At 35.0% G+C, this 8,214-nt stretch overlaps 1 long non-coding RNA gene across 1 annotated transcript in view; it reads right to left on the bottom strand.

Moving 5' to 3' along the window:
* Positions 1-6,325: 6,325 nt before the first annotated feature.
* Positions 6,326-8,214, bottom strand: part of LOC127565123 (uncharacterized) — an 85,292-nt gene continuing 83,403 nt past the window's right edge. The window contains exon 3 of the long non-coding RNA XR_007954512.1: positions 6,326-6,406. This is a non-coding gene — a long non-coding RNA (uncharacterized LOC127565123). The remainder of the gene's footprint in view (positions 6,407-8,214) is intronic.

Genomic DNA, 8,214 nt, shown 5'->3' with positions numbered 1-8,214 from the left:
CGCGCTAACTTTTAATTAAAAATGTGGCGTTAAACCAATTGCATAGCTCTGCTGCAGCTCTTAAAATATAACTATAAAGTTGTAAAGCAGTTCAAACAGTTCAAAACACCTGCAAACACCTTCCCCCTAAAAAAACTTACTTGATTATGCACTCAATGTCTTACACTTTTGCATGGCAAAGGCGGCTTATACTCAAGTGTTAAAGTGCATAAATTATAATGCTCTTCTTCCCGTAGAGAGCTGCTGCTTTTCACACTCAACTCTGGCGCCAGCTTCATAATCAGCGTAATGTAAACAGTGGCTTAATTTTATGCAAATTAATTAGGATTGTTGTTGCAAAATATTGTTAATTATGGTGTTCTATTTCTGCTTTACCAAGTACCGAACTTAAGGGCCGCCAAGTTCTCTTTATTATTATTATTATTTTTATTTCTGTTGCATTTGCCAAAAGGTTCAGCTGCCAAGGGAAAAGCGTCTGCAAAAGTTTGCTCTCAAAAAATATATATTTTTTAACCCCGACAAAAACTTATGGCAGTTGGCATGGAGAGTGCAACATCTGGAACAACTCGAAGCAAGCTTGTGACTTGCCACAAGGGACTCACAGAGAGAAAGAGAGAGAATATGAATGATAAATGTTCTGTGGAAAAGTGATAAATTTCTAGATGGATTTTGCCAGCTAGCAACACGAGGAGTGCATTTAATTGCAGCTACTTCTGGAGGTGGAATTTTAATTAAGCTGCTCCTGCTGACTAAACCGTGAATTTGTTAACAATCAAAGCGCAGCGCGTGCGAACAATCAATCAGGGAAGTAAAGAAGAGGGTGGAGGGAGGACGGGAGGAGACTCGAAGTATCCTCTGGTGAGCAGCAGCTGGACAGACCGAAAGCCGCAGTCAGTTCGTTACTGTACAAGAATTTCAAATTGTTATGCAAATTTCACCTGCGTCGATGGCGCGACTGGCAAATTCAACACAGAGAGAGAAAGGTAAAGAGGGCAGAGAGAGAGAGAGAGAGTGATGAGGGAAGCCGCGTTGGCGAGAACAAAAGCGCCAGCAAACGCCATAATTCAAGTGGCCGCAGCGATTTCATGCCTGATTTCAATTATCAATATTCGCCAGCGGGTCAATGAGGAGAATGAGGCGGGGCTTGAGGGGGTTAAAAAGTCGCGTCCAACAATCGAACAATGGGCACAAATCATTTCATATGCCAAGCGTGTGGTCTTCTCTCCTCCTCCTCCTCCTCCTCTTGCCGCACTCGCGACTGATTGGGATTGAACAACAGCAGCCACAATGGCAGGAAAGCCGTTGAAATGTGTTTTTTTTTCTCCCCCTTTTTTTTTTGTTTTGGTCAAAAAATGCAATATTTTATTTTAGAGCAGAGTTGGCTCCTTTTTTGCCATTCAATCCGTTTGTTTTGTCAACTGTCAACGCTGATGAATTTAATAATTTAAAACACCAAAAAGCGCACAACCCAACCGCAGACAAGCCAACATCATCGTCAAGCATTATCAACGCCATCATCATCATCAGCGTCATCATCATCGTCATCATCATTAGCTTTGGCATCGGCATCGCCATCAACGCTATCGATGTTCGACATGACACAAAAGCTGCAGTTTGCCGATGGGCTTTGAATAAAAAATGCGAATATATATGGCAAACGATTTGCAAACGATTTGATTGAGCCAAAACGAGCAGAAGTTAACGAAGAGTCGCAAATCGTTCCGCTGCAGATGCATTGAATTTTAAGCAATTTAAACGATTTCAAATAAATTCGCTTTTTTTTTGGCGATCCAAACAAATTTGACAAGCGTCAATTGTTTGATATATATCTTTATCGACGAGCTACTTAATGCGTACCGCAGTTGAGATTCTTTTTTGGAGATTATACAGTTTATGGAAGCTAAAGATTGCTGATAATTGAGTTTGATTTGTGGCCAAAGTATTTATTGATCATTAGAGCTTAACTCACTTTTATGATTTTCAAACTATAATTAAAATATACTTCAATTTAATAGCGTAATCAGTTTTTGGTTTAACAATTATATTTCAAATTGAAACTTTATTAACTATTTATTAAAATTTTCGTATAAAGTGATACTTGCATTATTTTAATATAAATTTAAATGCTGCCAATAAACTTCATTTATACATATTTTAATATAATTTAATATTGCAATAAAAAACGCAGCTGTCTGCATAGTAATTTATTTAATTAAATAAACGTTTAAAATTGATCAATAAATAAATATTTCTCTTACGTTTTTTATAGTGAAAACTAGTTCAGTTGAAGCTTTGGAATTTAACGTTTGTTTCACTCAATTAATATAAAGTCGCATACTAAATGATACACCGACCAAAGTCATTTCAAAAGTTCCCTGTTTGTCCATAAATATGCCAAAATATTTACAAGAGCTTAGCGTGAACACGATTTATACGCCAAATACTCAATCGAAATGCATTTTGATGGTTTTAACGAAAATATTTGCCACGCATATTTCAATCGACAAAGTCGTGAAACAGAACAGAACCGCGATGAACTGAACTGTATTGAATTGAATCGAACTGAAAGCACATTCATCAATTTTTAAAGCCAGCGAAAGAAAAGTCTCGCCCTGAAAATGGAATACCAACAGCAAGTGGATGATGAAGAGCTAAAGCAGGGGGAGGAGCTGGAACAACAACAAAAGGCAGTCGTAAAACGTAAATTTGAAGTGAGGCACGTAAAGAAAACGTAAAATATTTGAAGCTCATGACCAAAAACGATGGTGCGAGGTATTGTATTTTATTGAAAATTCTCACATATTTATTAAGCTTATTTGCCATTTGCCATTTTGCCGTTTCTTACTTACGTAACGTTGTAATGCGTATACGTATTAGTGTGTGTGTGTGAGGGGGAAAGGTTCGTTTGAGGGGGGAGGGAGAGAGGTTGGTGGTGGTAGTGCGACACCACACACAACAACAACAACACACAGGCAACATTTTATGAGACAGCGCCAAGTAATTCTTATGATTATCATAATTTATATGGCCTTCGAGTACGACAGTCGGCAGCTTTTGGAATTTATACATATATTTTTTTTCGCCTGGGCTCAGCCCCCTACCACAAAAATACAACAGAAAAAAAAATAAGCAGAATAACGAAACCAAGCAAGTTCCAGTTCCAGCGGCAGCAGAACCAGAACCATAACACAAACAAAGAAAGAAACAGACAGCACAAATTGAGAACAAATCTTCTTTCATGCTGCTGCTGCTGCTCTTGTACCCATTGTCAAAATGCTCAAGAGAGGGTGGTTTGCCATCTATGTAAATCTCAAGAGAAGGTAAATCTTTGGCTTCGAAATGTGTAAACTTGATTACAATCAAATGTCGAGAGTTGACTCGCACAACGGCTGTAGGTGTATGTCGATCTGTTGAGCCATTAAATTTGATAAATCGCTTCCGGTATGCCGTATACAGATTCATTGTACGCATTGCGTTTCTTTCAACGATAAAGCATGGATGGTGTTATATTCTATACAGACCAAGAATAAATGTTGCATATGATATATAGATTGTTGTGTATTGAAAATATTTAAGCTAATAACAACAATTATTTTAATTTGTAATTCAAAAATAGAAATAATAAATTTATTTAACAAAAATTTAGAGAAAAATAAAAGGAAATATGTAATCTAAAAAACATTTATAATCTATAAATACATAAAAAGTAAAATAATATACTTAGATCGCCATAGAAATAATAAAAAATGTACCTTTACTTAAACAAATATGTATAAAATACAATCAATAAAGAAAACAAATGGATAATTGTATATTGAAAATAATTAAACTATTTAATAATTAAATCTATAATAATAGCTAAAAAAAAGTATAATTATAAAAATAAATTATAAATAAAACTGAAAAAATAAAAAAAAGATAATTAAATGATTACATTATTCTTCTTTTGTATTTAATCATGAAAAATGAAAAACAAATATTAATAAAATATATAAAAAAAATATAAAAATAATTAAATTTAACAATCACCTTGTAAGAAATTTCATAGCTAAGCGCAGGGGACGTATACTTAACAAGCGTCAAAGAATAAAGCAGTGCAAGCAGTGCAATTGCACATGGGTAAAAAATACTGCTTTCCATGCAAATATGTGCACTTTGCACCTAACGTGGCGTATGCTTAACCTTAAGAATCTTACACAGGGCATCTTAAAGTCTAGCACTCTTACTGCGAGTGTCGTTAATGCTTCTGCTGCTGCTACCATTGCTATTGCTGTGGCTGTTGCTGTTACTGTGGCTGGTGGTGACGTCTTCCGTGCCGCTTCGTGCTTTTCTAATGCACACACAGAGAGCAGCAGAGCCGTAGAGCCATCTAACTAATGCTAAATACTTTGACCTTGGAACCGCGCGCGTCTCAGGGTCTTGAAAATTATATAGATATACGTATATAGTATGGATGCGGCTAGCACCTAGCTGAAAAAAGCGTTCAACAGCAGACCAGAGCAGAGCTGAACGCAGAGGGGACAGAAGATGAGTGAAAAAAAAAACAATTTCCACTCAATGAATAGAAAAATTGCGCGCAATTGTTTGGCATTTTTTTTTTTTTTTGTTTTCGTTGATGGTTTTCGTTTTCATTTCAGTGTTTTGTTGTGGTCGTTGATGATGTTAACTAAATAATTAGCTGACATAATTTGCTGGCTAAGAGCGGGCCCATCGTACCATATACAATATTCGTATAGGCACGAGACAATGTCGCTCTTCAGACCCGTCCAGAGTCAAAAGTCAGGCCAAAAAGTGTCAAATTAAATGCGCATTAGAGCGTCATTTGAAAGACACCAAGAAACACACACAAGACCAGAGCAGAGCAGAGCAGAGCACTTGACAACAACAACGACGAACGGCAACCGAAATGCGGCAGCCGCTCAAAGCTTTTTATATTGTATATTAAACAATTAAATGACCAGCAACATTTAATTGCATAATTAATAAACATTAAAAGCACTTAGGTATGGCAACAATGTTTTTTTTATTTAATACTATACAATTTGCAGTTGTCGTTTTTTCATTTTCTTAGCTTTTGCCTTCGTTTCGTTTTGTTTCTTCTTCGACTACTAAATCTTCATGACAAAAGACACGAACCAAACTCGCAGACATTCACACTATCACGCGCACATGCACACCACATAAATATGGATAAGTACATAAGTAATACTACGTAATGAGAGATTACAACACACACACTCACACACACACAAAATCCAAATGTGTTCCGTTCGCAAACGTTGAAGATCTGACACCTGTGGCATTTGGCATTCCTCTATTCTAGACTACGAATACGCGGAGATCAACAAAATGTCTACGTTCAGAAGAAGCTCGACGAGCAATTACTACGGATTTTTTGTTGTTAATAATTTACTAAATATTATTGCAACATATTCTATGAAATCAATGAAATTATGGTATATGAACTCAGAACGTATTTAAAAGATGACATGGAGAAAAGAAAATATGCAACCTTTAAAAAAAGTCCAGAAGGAAATAAATTGTAACAACTTAAAAATGTCAACAAATTTTCATAAGTGTCTAAAATACACGTTTAAGTAAATTTGTATTTGTCTAATAAGCATTTCGAAGCTGTAAGTATAGTTTACTTAATATTATTATAATATTTTTTGAAATGAATAAAATTTGTAAAATTCTGAATGTATTTAAAAGACGACTTAGAGACAAGAAAATATGAAATCGTTAAAAACAAGTCAACTAGTAAATAAATTGCTAAAATGTATATATGTATATCAAATACTTGCTTGATGTGTGTTTTAGACAACACTAAATGACGTAAAATTTGTTTGCCTAATAAGAACATTGAATTTATCAAAATAAAATTAATATAAATCCAAAGAATGAGAATTGTTTTATTTAAATTTATTATCGCTCCTTAGTTATGATTCGTATTATGATCAGCTGTTTTCCAATTAATGTAACGATAGTAATATACTCGTACATCTAAACAATGAGAAATGTTTTATAAAAATGTAAAATCGTGTTTTATCTATGATTCGTACTATGATCAATTATTTCCTAATTTAAAACTTATGCTTACTAATTTCTTTTTGTAATATGCTTAAATTGTATCCCGCATAAATATGATTCAATAGTGATGTCATTTGATGAGTATACTGATTTACAAAATGTGAACCCACAAGAATTAAAAATATATTTCTTGTAATTTCCTTTAAAAGATTGAAATTGAACTTACCAATTTTTCGCAGCTATTTGCATGTGAAGTCGCTGTTTATGCCCACATTTTGCTCACAAAATTTCACACTATAGGGTATAACATTAAACGATTTGTCAGTTGCTAACAAACTTTGCGACGCCGCACGCACAGAAGCTCAAATCTCGAAATCTGTAAGACGAAAAAAAAAACAAATCCGAAATTATCATTACAAAAGCAAACAGAACAAACACAGAATGAAAATACAACACAGTCGAAAAAAAAACGAGCTGAGCGACGCGACCTTCACCTACAGCAGAACAGAAGAGCAACAAAATAGAATAGATCAGGGCATAAGGTGTCCCGTCGGGGCAACCGGAGCAAAGGCGGGGGAGGGAGGTGTGTGTGTGTGTCTACTACTTGGTCATTCCGGGCAGCGCCTACGCAATTAGCAATGCCCTGAGGCCATAAAAATAGCAACAATTGTCGAGGCCCGCGGGCAGCCAAAGGTCTCTCTCTTTATTTTCGTAGTCATCTATCTGGAAAGTGAATGTTTTTATTATTATTATGCTCGCTGTCTCTCTCTCTCTCTCTCTTTTCTCGCTCTACCTTCAAATCGAAATCGAAATCAGTTTCGCTCAAATGAAATCAAAAGTTGACGTTTCGTTCTCCGGTTTCCTCTCCATCTCCCCTTCTTCTTCCTCTTTCCTACGTCACTGTGTCATCCCCCGTCACCAGCTTTATATTTTACTTGTTTTCGCTTTTTTTTTGACAATTTGTTTATTTTGTTGTGTTCGTATTCTATGCGCTGTTTACGCTTTGTCTTTTTCGCACGTAAAACGTGTGACTTGAACTTTGAATTAATTCGTTCAATAATTTACATTTTTTTTTCAATGTGCCACTTTCCTCCCCCCCAATCAACCTTCCCTGCCCCTCTTTTTTGTGTTGCTGGTATTATTTATTCATTTTGTGACTGGGTCTTGGAGCGATTGCAGGTTCTTGTTTGCTTTAGCTCTGTATGTGTGTGTGGCTTTTGCATTAGTTTTCTAATTCCAAGAAGCGTTTCTTGTTATACTGGTAACTTCTAGGTGACCACCAGCCGATGACGACGTAATGTGGATACTCTGGCTCTCGCTGCTGCTGTTTAACCATCAACAACAATAACAACAAATCGTGGTAAACAATTCTAGGAAATGGCAATGAAACCGAATGTGTGTAGTTCCCGGTTATGTGCGCAGCATTGATTATTATTGTTTTCGGGTTTTTTCTCTCTGTTGTTGTCTCGCTTTGCCCTCTGGACGTGTCTTTCTATGTTTACCGCTAGGCTATGAGGGCTCAAATTGAACCAGAACTCTTTATTTCCATACTGTGGTTAGACAGCAAATTAAACATGTTAATAGAGAAATTTCAAAGTAGTGATAATAAAATATATTTCATATATTTGAATGATTCAAGACAATAAATCTGCCTCTTTGTGCACCAGTCTTAAAAGTTTAACAACACTCTAAAAAAAGAACAGTTTTTGGAATCAAGAATGATTTATATTATTAAATGTATTATTAAAAGATTTTAAGATCAAATTATTAAAAGTAAGAACATTAATCTGAACAAGTAAGAAAGCTATAATCAAGTGTGGTGGATTAGTGAGGTATTCATTTTCAAATACTCGAAATTAATATACTAAAAATATTGCAATGGATGAATTTTTTATATTTATATAATACTACATTCACAATATATTATATAGAGTACAAACTCGTAGTAAGTAGTTGTTTTTGACCATATAAAAGTATTCATTATACAACCTCTACAATTTTTATTCGATCGCAACCAACTTTTTATTATATTTTTAGAATGACCAAATAATTCGATATTCTCAAAACTAATTACAATCTTAATACAGTCGTAATTTAATCATTTCCGTGAAAGTTCTGAATTTACCTTTGCAAATAAAAGTGCTGATAAGCTCTAAATATTTGCGAATGCCCTAAAAACGCTGA

This window comes from Drosophila albomicans, chromosome 2L (genome assembly GCF_009650485.2).
Source record: "Drosophila albomicans strain 15112-1751.03 chromosome 2L, ASM965048v2, whole genome shotgun sequence".
In the NCBI taxonomy this organism is placed as follows: Eukaryota; Metazoa; Arthropoda; class Insecta; order Diptera; family Drosophilidae; genus Drosophila; species Drosophila albomicans.
The sequence above is the reverse complement of the archived record's forward strand: the minus strand, read 5'-3'. Positions and strand labels throughout refer to the sequence as shown.